Consider the following 15,623-nt stretch of genomic DNA (forward strand, 5'->3'; position numbering starts at 1 on the left):
GGCAAATCTATAGATCACCATCTCAAGCAAAACATAAAAATAAAACCCAAATTATTAAAAAGGCAAGATTAAAAATAAGGAATGAGCACAGTGGTTAAGCACAGTGCAGGTTGGTGGTGTAGATGGTAGAGGGTGGTGATGTGGAGGGTGAGCATGGTGGTGTGGGTGGTGAAGATGGTGGTGTGGATGGTGAGGATGGTGGTGTGGGCGGTGAGGATGGTGGTGTGGGTGGTGAAGATGGTGGTGTGGGTGGTGTGGATGGTGGTGTGGATGGTGAGGATGGTGGTGTGGGCGGTGTGGATGGTGGTGTGGGTGGTGAGGATAGTGGTGTGGGTGGTGAAGATGGTGGTGTGGATGGTGAGGATGGTGGTGTGGGTGGTGAAGATGGTGGTGTGGGCGGTGAGGATGGTGGTGTGGATGGTGAGGATGGTGGTGTGGGTGATGAAGATGGTGGTGTGGGCGGTGAGGATGGTGGTGTGGGTGGTGAAGATGGTGGTGTGGGTGGTGTGGATGGTGGTGTGGGCGGTGAGGATGGTGGTGTGGGTGGTGAGGACATTGGTGTGGGTGGTGAGGATGGTGGTGTGGGTGGTGAGGATGGTGGTGTGGATGGTGAGGATACTGGTGTGGGTGATGAAGATGGTGGTGTGGGCAGTGAGGACAGTGGTGTGGGCGGTGAGGATGGTGGTGTGGGTGGTGAGGACATTGGTGTGGGCGGTGAGGATGGTGGTGTGGGTGGTGAGGACGTTGGTGTGGGCGGTGAGGATGGTGGTGTGGGTGGTGAAGATGGTGGTGTGGATGGTGAGGATACTGGTGTGGGTGGTGAAGATGGTGGTGTGGGCGGTGAGGATGGTGGTGTGGGTGGTGAAGATGGTGGTGTGGATGGTGAGGATGGTGGTGTGGGTGGTGAAGATGGTGGTGTGGATGCTGAGGATGGTGCTGTGGGTGGTGAGGATGGTGCTGTGGGCAGTGAGGACGGTGGTGTGGGTGGTGAGGATGGTGGTGTGGGCGGTGAGGATGGTGGTGTGGGTGGTGAGGACATTGGTGTGGGCGGTGAGGATGGTGGTGAAGATGGTGGTGTGGGTGGTGAGGATGGTGGTGTGGGTGGTGAAGATGGTGGTGTGGATGGTGAGGATGGTGGTGTGGGTGGTGAGGATGGTGGTGTGGGCGGTGAGGATGGTGGTGAAGATGGTGGTGTGGGTGGTGAGTATGGTGGTGTGGGCAATGAGGATGGTGCTGTGGGTGTTGAGGATGGTGGTGTGGAGGGTGAGGATGATGGTGTGGGTGGTGTGGATGGTGCTGTGGGTGTTGAGGATGGTGGTGTGGAGGGTGAGGATGATGGTGTGGGTGGTGTGGATGGTGCTGTGGGTGGTGAGGATGGTGGTGTGGATGTTGAGAATAATCATATAGACAATAGCGGATTGTGTTGTGGATTGAGAGGGTTGTGGTGTAGATGGTTGGATGGTGGTTTACACAGTTGATGGTGGTCTGCATGGTGAGAATGCTGCACAGAGTGTGTGATGTGTTGGAGACAGAACTTCGAGGCATTGCTGTTGGTGTTTTGTGTGAGGAAGGAGAATATAACAGGAAGAACTTTATGATTCTGCTTGGAGTGATGGACTCATTGTGGGTGACTCACCATTTCTGCAGGAGAGCTGTGCCTCTGTGCCTCTGCACACTGGCACGGAGCATCCTTGTCTTGAAAGTCCTCTGCTCTGTAAAGCCTAAGTCTTTCTTCAGGGCTGGTTTTGTTTGTTTGTTTGTTTGATATGGAGTCTTGCTGTTTCCCAGGCTGGAGTGCAGTGGCGCAATCTCGGCTCACTGCAATGTCTGCCTCCTGGGTTCAAGTGATTCTTCTGCCTCAGCCTCCCAAGTAGTTGGGACGACAGTTGCACCCCACCATACCTGGCTAGTTTTTCTACTTTTAATAGAGATGGGGTTTCACCATGTTGACCGGGATGGTCTCAAACTCCTGACCTTGTGATCCACCTGCCTCAGCCTCCCAAAGTGCTGGGATTACAGGCGTGAGCCACTGTGCCAGCCTCTTCAGGGTTTTTTAAAGGAAGCCACGTAGGTGGCTTCTGTGACCTCTGCTTATGCAGAATAAATGAACTGTTCCTCTGTGCTCCTGTCTCTGCGTACACAGCGCCAGTCCATGTCACACATTTAACTTGTGTCAGCTGATTTTTCCACAGACTGTTAGAAAAAGAATTTTTCTAAGAAGAGAGTATGTCCCTTTTTCTCTATTACCAAAGATCTCAATTTCCTGTATAAAATACCTTGACTGGTGAATGGGGAGTGAACACATGTGTGAGTATTTCCCACGGCATCGTAAGTTGACACGCTCACATGTGGATGGGTGAAACATTCCTTATATTTGGGTGCAGTGTTTACACAAGAACTTTCAGATAATATTTCCTTTTGGCCTTACTGCTGTGCCTAGATTAGCTGCGATTCTCCAAAGACGTTTGTTTATTTGATCATTTTTGACCTTCCTCTTTGGCGTCTTCATGGGTGTTCAGGTTGAAAAGTCACGTCGGCTTTGTTACATTACGCATCAGTCCCCTCTTGCCTGGGCCGTGAATCTCAGCACAATCGAGTCATCCAGTAACATGCCTCCTCCGACATCCCACATTTTAAATTTGAGAGATTTAGAAAGAAAGTTTTTTTTTAGTCAGAGGAAAAAAAAAGATTCCATTAACTCAGCAAGAACTCTGTTTTAAAAAAAACTTCTAATTTACAAAAATTTGAAAAGACTGAATTTCCAGTATCCTCAAAAGATGGCTTCAATAATTAGAAAACTATTTCCTTTGGAAGCGTTTGGTTTAACACATAATGTAATCGCTGCCCACTGCGTGAACAAATAGGCAGCAACACATTTTAAGATGCAGCTGCATTTCATCCAAAGCTTTATAACTGTAAAACCGTGGCACTTCATAAGCTCGTGTTTTGGAGTTTTGGTATGTTTTGCAAAATCTGCATTTAACATTTTAAAAGCTTAACTTTTGCCCAGCAAATCCATTACTCGTATGTATATTACATTTCCTCCTCAGCCACATAGTCCCATACTACGGCTGGAACTGAGCGTGGATGGAAGAGACGGTCCCGCGTCCACACACCAACCTGCATGCCTCCTGCCACCGTGAGACCTCTGAGTCCACACACCAACCTGCATGCCTCCTGCCACCGTGAAACCTCTGAGTCCACACACCAACCTGCATGCCTCCTGCCACCGTGAAACCTCTGAGTCCACACACCAACCTGCATGCCTCCTGCCACCGTGAAACCTCTGAGTCCACACACCAACCTGCATGCCTCCTGCCACCGTGAAACCTCTGAGTCCACACACCAACCTGCATGCCTCCTGCCACCGTGAAACCTCTGAGTCCACACACCAACCTGCATGCCTCCTGCCACCGTGAAACCTCGGAGTCCACACACCAACCTGCATGCCTCCTGCCACTGTGAAACCTCTGAAGAGCGCCCTGAGGGAGGAAGTCCTGTCCAAGGATTGCTGTGGAGGACGTGACAAAATGCAAATGGGTCTTTCTGAGTGAGGGCTCACTGGACACATGGTTGTCTCATAGCAGGGCTAGTGCAGGTGAGGGGGTGAGCTTCAGGGAGAGTCAACATGGGCTGGGAGGTCCGGAGGAGGACATGGCATCTGGAGCCATTAGGACAGCGACTGAGCAACAGCCAGCGTAGCCGAGGGGGTCGCCAGCCCTTTCTCGCTGCCCACAGGCTGAAATGGAGTTATGCTGCTGCTTCCCGCCCATCATACAGCCATGGTAAATTACACTAGCACCCTAAAACCAGATGCAGCCAATCCAGAGTGAGCCTATCGTGTTAGCCTTTACAGTAGGGTGATGCTGTCTGGCGTCCTGCTGGGACCTGGAGGCACAGGGACAGACGTGTGTGTGAGGTCTGCACAAGGTCAGACTGGTTTGGATCAGTTAAGGTTTCCCCAGCATGGGTTTTGGCCAGGACAACTCCAGACACTGTGTTGTCAGTATTTCTCAAAAGCACTAACATTTAATTTTATTGCTCTTCCTGTTTTGCAAAGAGGCATTGTCACTATTGCGTCAAGCATGACTACTCAGGCAGCGGTTGAAGATTTAAAGGAGCTTCACCACCTGGACCCGGCAGCAAAATAAAATTTGATCTTTTATAGCATCTTGCTTGATAAATAGCAATAACGAGCTTCTCCTGAACTGTGGGCCACGTTCCTTTAATTCAAGTTTTAGAAGGATGACTGTTAATTCTGCCCATGTCCCCTAGCATAGTATGTCTAACCCGCAGAATCAAGGGTAATTTCGGTTTTATAAATGCCATCAAAGCCTTCCAACCACACCCCAGGAGCACAGCTGCATTAGGACAGCTGAGCTCATGAATGGTTGCAGCAGGGAGGACTCATCCTGGGGAGCCACAGGTTGTCCGGAAGGGGCTGTCAGGAAGCACTTGTCACAGGGTTTGGCTTGTGCTTGGTAATTTAGGGGGTGGATTTTCTACGGGTTGGATCTCCTCAGGAAGCAGGAATAATTTTACGACTTGGTCTCAAATAAATCTTCTTTAAGAAGAGGGAAGATGACACTAGGCTGAGCTGGTGAAGATGCAGCTGCCCCTCACATTAGCTGGATAGGGAGATTGGGGATTCTGTGGTTTGAACGATGTTTCTGTTTTGTCTGTGCTCTGGGTGATTACCGGGTGGGTCTTGTTTTTGTCTTGATTCCCGATTGGCTTGTCTGACGTTTACATTCTCTGAGTTGTCCAACAGGAGAGAACAAAGCATTTCCCCAAGGCACAGGCCAGTCCTGGCTGCAGGGGCTGTTTTTCATTCTTAAATTTCACAACTATGGACTTACAACCCTACAGTCAGATGGCCAGGAGAGGTCAGGTGCTGTGTGCGTGGCCAGACTGTCGGCATCTGCACAGAGACCGAGGATGGTTTGTTCTTCCTGCTCACCATCTGTGGCACTGCCTCCACCCAGCCCGTCACACAGGCTGTGAGCTCCATGTGTCCTAAGGCCTGAAGGATGACCTCTAACTGGGGCTCCTTGGGCCTCATCGCACACCAATGCCTGTTTTGAAATTACCACTAGAGTTGCAGACCCCAGGCATGGCATGCGTTTGACCTGTCTGTGTTTTCATTCTCTTGACAACCAGCCCAGGGACGATTCTAAGTCAGGTGCTCTGGGGCCAGACCAGTAACTGATGTGCTTTCAAGGATTCTCAGCTGATTCCAATGTATAGTCACGATTGAGGGGACCAGTTCTGCTGAACTACTAACCAACTGTTTTTCCTGGCTATTGTCGTAAGACTCAAATTAACCCTGAATGTGCAATAACTTTCTCTCCTGCATGGCCTCCAGGGGCCCCAACTAATGCATCCCTTTGATAATGTTGGAACATTGGAACTAGAGGAAAGGGAGGGGCTGGCATATCCACTCAGCAACCACTCTGCCATGACTTTCCCTTCAGCCTCAGCTTCTAAGTTTGCTTGTCTCACTAAGGGTCTGTGAAAAAATAGCCTCCAAAAATTAGCTAGAAAATCTGGAGAGGAGCCTGTATTTTTGAAAACCTTGTGATATGGTTTCACTTTGTCCTCACCCAATTCTCACCTTGATCTGTAATTCCCAGAATTCCCATGTGTCTAGGAAAATGCCTGGTGGGAGGTGATTTGTTTATGAGGCTGCTTCCTTCATGCTATTCTCATGCTAGTGAGTGCTCAGGAGATGTCATGGTTTCATAAGGGGCTCTTCCCTCTTCACTCCTCATTCTTCTCTCTCCTGCTGCCATGTGAGAAGGTTCAAGCTTATCCTTCATCTTCCTAATGCCTCCCCAGCCATGTGGAACTGCAGGTCAATTAAACCCCTTTCCTTTATAAATTACCCACTCTCAGGTATTTCTTTACGGCAGGGTGCAAACGGACTAATAAGGTAAATTGGCACCAAGACTGGGGTGCTATCATCAAGATTCTTGAAAATGTAAAAGTGACTTTGGAACTGGGTAATGGACAGAGGCTAGAACAGTTTAGAGGGCCCAGAAGAAGACAAGAAGATGCCAGAAAGTTTGGAGCTTCCTAGAGACTTGTTGATGGTTTTGATCAAAATGCTGATAATGAGGCAAACAATGAAGTCCAGGCTGAGGTGGTCTCAGATGGACATGAGGAACTTACATGGAATTGCTATGCTTTAGCAAAGAGATTGGTGGCATTTTGCCCCTGCCATTGAGATCTATGGAACTTTAAACTTGAGGGAGATGATTTAGGGTATCTGCTGGAAGAAATTTCTAAGCAGCAAAGCACTCGAAATGTGACATAGGTGCTCTTAACGGCATTCAGTTATATGCATTCACAAAGAGATGGTTTGAAATTGGAATTTATGTTTAAAAGGGAAGCAGAGCATAAAAGTCTGGAAAATTTTCAGCCTGAGGATGCGATAGAAATGAAAAACACAATTTCTGGAGAGAAATTCAGGCTGGCTGCAGAGATTTGCATAAGTAACAAGGAGTCAAATGTTAATCATCAAGTCAATTGGTAAAATGTCTCCATGGCACATCAGAAACCTTCACAGCAGCTTCCCCTCCCTCACAGGATTGGAGGCTCAGGAGAAAGAAATGGGTCTTGATGCATTATGCAGTTTGGGGCTTGGTGCCCTGCACCCCAGTCACGGTTAAAAGGGGCCAATTCACAGCTCTGGTCATTGCTTCAGAGGGTGTAAGCCCCAAGCCATGGCAACTTCCACATAGTGTTGGTCCTGTGGGTGCACAGAAGTCAAGAATTGAGATTTGGGAACCTCCACTTGGATTTCAGAGGATGTATAGAAATGCCTGGACACCCAGGCAGGAGTTTGCTGCAGGGGTGGGACCCTCATGGAGAACCCATGCTAGAGCAGTGCAGAGGGAGATGTGGGGTTGGAGCACCCACACAGAGTCCCCACGGGGACACTGCCTAGTGGAGCTGTGAGAAAACGGCCACCATCCTCCAAACGCCAGAATTGTAGATCTACCAACAGCATGTAGCATGTGCCTGGAAAAGCTTCAGACACTCAACACCAGCAAATGGTGGAAGCAGCCAGGAGCGGGGCTATCCTCTGCAAAGCCACAGAGCAGAGCTGCCCAAGACCAGGAAGCCCACCCCATGCATCATCATGACCTGCATGTGAAACGTAGAATCTAAAGACATTTTTTAGGAGCTTGAAGATTAATGACTGCCCTGCTGGATTTTGGACTTGCATGGGGCCTGTACCCTCTTTGTTTTGGCCCATTTCTTCTATTTGGAATGGGACCGTTTATTCAATGCCTGTGCCCCAGTTGCATCTTGGAAGTAACTAACTTGCTTTTGATTTTACAGGCTTAGAAGCTGAAGGAACTTGCCTTGTCTCAGATGAGACTCTGGACTTAGACTTCCAGTCTAATGCTGGAATGAGTTAAGGCTCTGGGGACTGTCGGGAAGGCATGATTGTGTTTCGAAATGTGAGGACATGAGATTTGGGAGAGGCTAGGGCAGAATGATATGTTTCACGTGTGTCCCACCCAATTTTTATCTTGAATTATAATCTTCATAATCCCCATGTGCCTCGGGATAGACCTGATGGGAGGTGACCGGGTCATGGGGGTGGTTTCCCTATGCTGTTCTGTGATAGTGTATGAGTTCTCACAAGATCTGATGGTTTTACAAGAGGCTCCTCCCCATTCGCTCCTCACTCCTCTCTCCTGATGCCATGTGAGGAAGGCCCAAGCTTGCTTCCCCCACCTTCTGCCATGATTTTAAGTTTCTTGAGGCCTTCCCAGGATGTAGAACTGTGTGTCAATTAAACATCTTTCCTTTACAAATTACCCATTCCCAGGTACTTCTTCACAGCACTGTGAAAACAGACTAATACCCTCACCAAACTATTTGAAGATAATTCCAAATGCAAAAATGTTCCCAGGCTTCTGAACAGCTCCTACGGACAGAGAGAGCTGGGAAAGACTGGTTCCTCAGGCCCACCACTGCTAAGGTGTGAGGGGGCCCCTCAGCCTCTCCCACGCCCATGCCGACCCGGACCCCGGCAGGCAGGCTGTGAAGACGGAGCTCGCTCCCTTCTGGCCGGGTCAGTCAGTGGCTGAAGGCACCCTCAAGACAGCAGCACTCACTCAGGACAGATGTGGTCAGTGCCCCAGAACTTACCATGTGCCCTCTCAATATTTAAAAATGAAACACACATTTTTTTCCTGATCTTGAATTTTACCACAAACTGGAAAATTATATTTTTGATCAAAGGTTGTCTCTGTCTCTCTCTCTCTCTCTCTCTCTGTCTCTCTGTCTCTCTCTCTGTCTCTCTGTCTCTCTCTCTCTGTCTCTCTGTCTCTCTCTCTCTGTCTCTGTCTCTGTCTCTCTCTCTCTCTCTGTCTCTCTGTCTCTCTGTCTCTCTCTCTCTCTTTCTCTCCTGCCCCGCCCCCCGAAGGCTGTCAGGGTGATTTGTTTACCACGATTCCCAGAATTATAAGGCTGTTTTGATAAGTAAATTCACTTTGGCATTATTTTAAATAGTGTCATGGTTCACACGGCCAACATTGATGGAGGCACCAAGGGCAAGTCCCTGCAGTTCCTGGTGCTGCGCTCAGGGAAGGGTGTTGCTGCCAGAGCTGCCCCTGCGAGGTGCCCTCAGATCTAGAGGGGAGAGGCCTCTCTTCCAGCCATGGGGCCAGCTGGTACCACACATCTCAAATCTAGAAGAAGAGGCCTCTCTCTGGCCACAGGGCCGGCCGGTGCCTTCTGTTTGGAAAACTGGACGCTGGGGCCCTGCCTTCATTTCTCCAACCATGGCAGTTCCAAATACCCAAATCACTCCTGGCCTTCAACCGTCACGGTGAAGCACTGGCTCACATTCCTGTATTCGAACTCCCATTTGTGGTGTTTATGAGATTATTCCTACAAGTGCAGGAAGAGAGGGAAAACACTGGCATTGCTGGAATTTCCACCAGGTGCTTGGATTAGTATAACAATTTTGCTTGGCTCATAGTAAACCCCTTCAGATAAATATTAATCTCCCCATCTCACAGGTGGGAGCACTGGTATAAGAATTTGAAGTGCCCAGAGCCGCATGGTCAGTCCACGGTGGGGCGAAGGACCAAACACAGACATTTTGATCCCAAAGCTGATGTTTATTTAGGATCCATCATTACTATTAATAAGAACATCAGTGTCATTATTTAGCCACTACATTGGACCAGACACTACACAGAGTGACTTTCAAACACAGACGTTTACAATTTTCATAACGCCTGCTGAGTAGATGTATTTCCATTTTTATTTAAAGAAAAACTGAGCCAAGTGCTTTGTCTTCCTGGCTCGGGTTTCACAGCTGGGAGGCGGCAGAGAGGGCACCCATCCTTCCCACCCCACTCCAGCCTCCACCCCTTCCACGCAGGCCCTAAAGTTGGGGACAGAATTGCAGAGTGCCATTTCTACAAACCCATTGAGCATATTTTATGTATTTTTCTAGTCACCAGTTAATTCTAATCACCAGTGACATGCTGTGGCCCCAGCCGTGAGGCGTGCACAGTCTGAGGTGGTCACATTCCTCACGCAGCTCTGGGGCTGTGAACCCAGGGCCTGTCCCATCCTCCACGGCCTGGAGTCAGGGATGAGAAGCATCAGTGGTGGATTATGTCATCAGAGAGACAAGGAATGCTCCAGCAAGATGGCACAGAAGCATGAGGTGGGTGGAATGTGCCCTGACCTCTGACGTGGCCTGGCAACGTGGCACACGGGTCCCTCAATGTGCCGCAGGCTCCTTCTCACCTCTGAGTCCTCTTGCATGTGCCATGCTGTCTGCCTGGCTGACTCCCCATGGGGCCCCACTGCCCCCCGAGGCTGACTGGGGTGCCTGTCTTGAGCTTCAGTGTTGTAGCACTTGTTAAATAACCCTGCAGCCCTGTGGCCCTGGCCATCTGCACAGCCCATGGCTTTGGTCCCAGAAGGCCCCAGTTGGCGCTTTTCACCTTTGTGTCTCTGACACGTCAGTGCTCAGCAAACAGTGGGCACTTAATTCACATTTGTTGAGTGAATAAGTAATAAAAAGAGCAGTTATTTTCATTGAGCCTTCGATTAATTGAGTTTAAGATATGGTTTGAGTTTGGACTGAATGTTGCCTTGGTCACGCTGCACATATCTGGAGCGTCAGGAACTAGAAATGCTAAGAGGGGTTCAGGAGATTCAGGAAATTCACTGAAGCCCCAGGCCACGTAGCGTTTGATTCACAAACTGAAAAACAATCAGACAATACCTCCTGTCCTCTGGAAGCACACGCTAATTTCTGAGCATAGAAATATCTGAGGATAGCTACTGCATTCTGCATTTTTTAAACATTTGGCAAAATGGTTTCTTTAATTGTTCTATTTTCTCCAGAATCAAAATAAAAGAATTCATAGCAAAAGCCTAAAATTACAGAAACAAATGAAATACCTCTGCCCTTTGGCTTTCTCTTGTGCCCTGAAAGAATGCTGACTTAATTTACCTGCCCAAATCCTTCACTCCGCATGGAAACGTGACCCTCCCTGAGGTGGCTTCTGGGAAGCAGCGTGTGGCTCCTCCCACTCCGGGGAACCAAGGAGCTGTGCTCACAGCAGCTGTCCCCAGTCTCCCTGACGTCAGCAGAGCAGCACCATGACTTCGAAGGAAAGCACACCAAACTCTGATGGAATACTTTGAAAAACACTGCAGCTTTGGCTTTTTAGTATGCATGTGGGAGAGAAGAAAGAAAATCACCATGACCACAAATGACAGCCCATGTATGTTAAAAGTCCAAAATAAATCAAGATAAACAGTTAGAATTTAGTAAGATTTCTGGACACAAGGTCAAAATATTAAACGTAATTATAGTTTTGTAAGTCGGAAACAGAAAATAAAAGCACTAGAAAACATTTAATTTATTGGACGAATTTACAAAATATGCACAGAGCTGCTAACTCAATGTTGTGAAGGTATCTTTTACTACCAAAAAAATCTGTAGATTCAGTGAATTATCATTAATTGTCATCAGAAATTGTGCTCGTCAAGTTTTTCAAATTCTGAAATTTATATGGATTGCAGAAGCCAAGGAAAGGTAAAGGGGCTGGGAAAGGAACCCAGGGCACTGGCTGTGCCTTGAAGGCCTGGCGCCAAGACCAGCTGAGTGAAGGGGGTGCATGCAGAAGCTGCAGAGCCAGGTAGGCGGGGACACCCACCAATGATGTCTCCAAGAATGTCTCCAAGAACCTCCACGGGGACACCCACCAATGATGGAATGTCTCCAAGAACCTCCACCCCACAGCGCTGGGTCATCGACACACATAGAGAAAATAAGGAGACTCAACTCACCTCATGCTCCCACGAAACAAACCCCAGGTGGACTGGAAATCAACTGGAAGGGTGAAAGAATAGAGACCCTATAAGATACTCTTGGAAAATGCCTTTATCCTGGGGAAGAAAAAATTTGTCCTAACAAAACACAAACATTGCAAACATAAAGGAAAAGATTTATTGGCCACACTATGTTAAGTAGTAATATAAATATAAACACAAGTGCAAATATGTGTGTATTCACACACACACACACTCACCAGGTGCAGGTTGAAATTCTCCAAAGGAAAGACACAGGATGTAAAACATTTCACAGGTGTCCACTGCACCTTGATATTAAAATTATGTGGAAGCCTCACAATAAATCACTGCACAGCATCCCCGTGTCTACCTGTGCCGTCATTCATCCAACCTGCACCTTCCTTAGCTTTCGCAAGTAGAGGGGTCCCAGGCCATGGCAATGCCGGAGGCGGGGTGGGGAGGATGCTGGGCGGGAAGACCCAGGCTCCACCTGCTCCTGCCTTCTCGGAGGGCCCAAGCCGTCTGCAAGGAGTATCTCAGGTTCTTTGTCTAAAACAGGAACAAATCCTATCAGCCCTATTTCAGCCCAAGGTTTATTGAAGAATCAAGGTACCAGAATTTCAATACTGTATCTATAAATGCTCTGTTAAGCTGAATGAAGAACAAGCATGTCACTTCATACAGATCTTTGTGGTCCTCACGCTTTCCATTCAGATTCAGTGGCAAACTTTCCAAGCCATGTGCCGTGGTCAGCTCAGGATTCTGTAACAAAATACCAAACGCTGGTAGCTTAAACAACAGACTTTTGCTTCTCACAGGTCTGAGGCCAAGGCACTGGCAGAGTGGCCACAGGCACTGCTTTCGCCAGAGGCACCTTCTCTGGGGACCATGGCCACCGTCCTGATCGCACCCGCAGGGCTTGGCTTCCCTGTGTGGGCCGAGGAGGAGAGGGGGCCTGTGGGACCTGGTGACTCTTCTCATGAGAGCACTGACCCCAGCACGCTTCCCCACCCTCATGACCTCATCAAACCCTAATCAGCTCCCCGAGTGTGAGGGTGAGGCTGCACCGTATGAATCTCAGGGCAACACACATTCTGTCCATGACACACTTGCCCGTGTTAGGGCGTACTTTCTCTCTAGTTCTTTGCTGGGAATAGGAAACATCAAAAAGCACCTGGTAAGAGGATAAAAAACTCAGTCATCCCAGTTGACCCAAGGTTTTCAAAAGAACAATTCTAACTGAGAAACACACTGAGGTTTTGTTCTCCTGGGTTCTGTACTTACGGTTCCACATTAAGGCAGCCTCGGCTTAACCCCCGTGGCTCTGTGTGGCACCCACCCCCTGTACAGTCCGTCTGTGGACCTGGGACAGCTACGAGGCAGGCATTGACGCTTTCAAATGTCATTTGCTTTCACTCCAAAAAGAAGCCACCTGCAGAGCAATTCCACTGACAGATCCATGACAAGACCAGCACCCTTAAGGACTTAAGCCAAAGAAAAATGTATCAATAAAGCAGTTCCTTTATAAAAAGGCAATAATGAACCAAACGCCTACGTGCTGGCAGACACTGTGATTTCACGGCAGATTCAATGTGGTGGCAACACGGCCGATTTGGGAGTGAAATCATTGCTGCTGTGGGCGTACGTGGTGCTGAAAACAGGATTTTCTTCCGTTCGAGGGTTGAGCTGCACTGTTGACTAAAAACATCCATTTCTATAATCAGCAACCTGAAGGCTTTCTTCACACAGAAGGGCCGCAGAATCTTCTCTCTCCACGGCCGCCCCCGCCTGAGCATCTGCGCTGAGGCTTCCTGTGCTCAGCTGTTGGACTTCACATCACTCCATGAAGCAGCTGAGAATCAGCTCCATTGCTGCACCACGGCTTCAAGACTGGGCGTTTAAAATGCAGCAACATAGGTGGGGCGTGTTGGCTTACACCTGGGATCCCAGTACTTTGGGAAGCAGAGGCAGGCGGATCACTTGAGGCCAGGAGTTCGAGACCATCCTGCCAACACGGAGAAACCCCGTCTCTACTAAAAAATACAAAGATTAGCCATGTGTGGTGGCATACGTAGTCCCAGCTACTCGGGAGACTGAGGCAGAAGAATGGCTTGGACCCGGGAGGAGGAGGCTGCAGTGAGCCGAGATCACACCACTGCACTCCAGCCTGGGCAACAAAGCCCCGGCTGTCTCCAAAATGAAAAAGAAAAAAGAATACGAGAAAGAAAAAGTAAAATGTAGCACTATAGATTAGTTAAATCCAGGCGAATATCCTCCCAAGTAATAAATAAAACCAAAGTTAAAGAGACAGCAGAGCCAGGCGTCCGCCAGCATGGAGGGTGCTGTGCTGAGGCAGGTGCATGGTGGGCAGTCAGGCAACGTGGAGAGGCCGTGAAACCAGGAGGCAGAGCCGAGACGCCAGCCTAGGAGGGGGCATCAGTGGCACGTCATGAAAACACGTGAGCTGGATGTGGAAGGATGAAACACTCAAACTCGGTAGAGGCGTCACCCGTGCTCTTAACTGAAGTGTACAAGAGCTCAAAGGACCTACCAGGCAACAGATATGTCCAAAAGGTGGCAAGAGCCACTGAGAAGGATTTTGGGTGTTAGGTTATAGGTGCAGCGGATGTGGGGGTCTCTGCCGAGGGGAGGCCGTGGGGACCCTCAGAGCCTGACTCCCGGGACATGTGGCTCCGTGCAGGAGTCTGCAGACCACAATGAGGATGAGAGCCAAGACCTCCAGCAAGTCCAGGACACAGCGGGTCTGGAGATGAGAGGAGGCTGCAAATAAGGAAACTGACAAAGCCGTCCCGGCTCCATGGCAACGGCACGGCTTCTGGAGACACTTCCTTTCTGAATGAGACGCTGCGGGAGGCAGCAGGGAGGAAGCTGGAGGTGGAGGCCGCCCCACGTGTCAGCCCAGCACCTCCTGGAGGGTGGATCCCTGAGCCAGGGGCCTCATCTGACAGGGGCTGCAGTCATTCACAGTCGGCATGGCCATGCACAGGCAGTTAGTGCATTTCAGAACAAGCAGATCGGAGCCAGCCATGCAGGAGTCTAGGCAGATCCGCAGGCACTTTTAGAATGTGGAGTTTGGGTGCAGGCTGCATGAGATTGCCTGGAAGCAGGCACCCTCAGCCTGCCATGGAGCTTGAGCGTGTGGTGAGCACGTGGCTGCACCCTCAGCCTGCCATGGAGCTTGAGCGTGTGGTGAGCACGTGGCTGCACCCTCAGCCTGCCGTGGAGCTTGAGCTTGTGGTGAGCACATGGCTGCACCCTCAGCCTGCCGTGGAGCTTGAGCGTGTGGTGAGCACGTGGCTGCACCCTCAGTCTGCCGTGGAGTTTGAGAGTGTGGTTAGCACGTGGCTGCACCCTCAGCCTGCCAGTTTGAGAGTGTTGTTAGCATGTGGCTGCACCCTCAGCCTGCCATGGAGCTTGAGTGTGTGGTGAGCACGTGGCTGCACCCTCAGCCTGCCATGGAGCTTGAGCGTGTGGTGAGCACGTGGCTGCACCCTCAGCCTGCCATGGAGCTTGAGCTTGTGGTGAGCACGTGGCTGCACCCTCAGCCTGCCGTGGAGCTTGAGCGTGTGGTGAGCACGTGGCTGCACCCTCAGTCTGCCGTGGAGTTTGAGAGTGTGGTTAGCACGTGGCTTCACCCTCAGCCTGCCATGGAGCTTGAGTGTGTGGTGAGCACGTGGCTGCACCCTCAGCCTGCCGTGGAGCTTGAGTGTGTGGTGAGCACGTGGCTGCACCCTCAGCCTGCCGTGGAGCTTGAGTGCGTGGTGAGCACGTGGCTGCACCCTCAGCCTGCATGGAGTTTGAGAGTGTGGTGAGCACGTGGCTGCACCCTCAGCCTGCCATGGAGCTTGAGTGCGTGGTAAACATGTGGCTGCACCCTCAGCCTGCCATGGAGCTTGAGCGTGTGGTGAGCACGTGTCTGCACCCTCAGCCTGCCATGGAGCTTGAGCGTGTGGTGAGCACGTGGCTGCACCCTCAGCCTGCCATGGAGCTTGAGTGTGTGGTGAGCACGTGGCTGCACCCTCAGCCTGCCATGGAGCTTGACAGTGTGGTGAGCACGTGGCTGCACCCTCAGCCTGCCATGGAGCTTGAGCGTGTGGTGAGCACGTGTCTGCACCCTCAGCCTGCCATGGAGCTTGAGCGTGTGGTGAGCACGTGGCTGCACCCTCAGCCTGCCATGGAGCTTGAGCGTGTGGTGAGCAGGTTGCTGCACCCTCAGCCTGCCATGGAGCTTGAGTGCGTGGTGAGCACGTGGCTGCACC

The 15,623-nt window shown here is 50.2% G+C and overlaps 1 long non-coding RNA gene across 1 annotated transcript; it reads right to left on the minus strand.

The window, feature by feature from the left end:
* Positions 1-9,122: 9,122 nt before the first annotated feature.
* LOC144579204 (uncharacterized) lies at positions 9,123-13,697 on the minus strand. Its single transcript, XR_013526242.1, has 3 exons — positions 12,628-13,697; positions 11,341-11,383; positions 9,123-10,710 (listed from the first exon to the last, which is right to left on the minus strand). It is a non-coding gene; the product is annotated as an uncharacterized LOC144579204 (long non-coding RNA).
* Between the last annotated feature and the right edge of the window lie 1,926 nt (positions 13,698-15,623).

The sequence above is a fragment of the Callithrix jacchus genome, chromosome 14 (genome assembly GCF_049354715.1).
Source record: "Callithrix jacchus isolate 240 chromosome 14, calJac240_pri, whole genome shotgun sequence".
NCBI classification, from domain to species: Eukaryota; Metazoa; Chordata; class Mammalia; order Primates; family Cebidae; genus Callithrix; species Callithrix jacchus.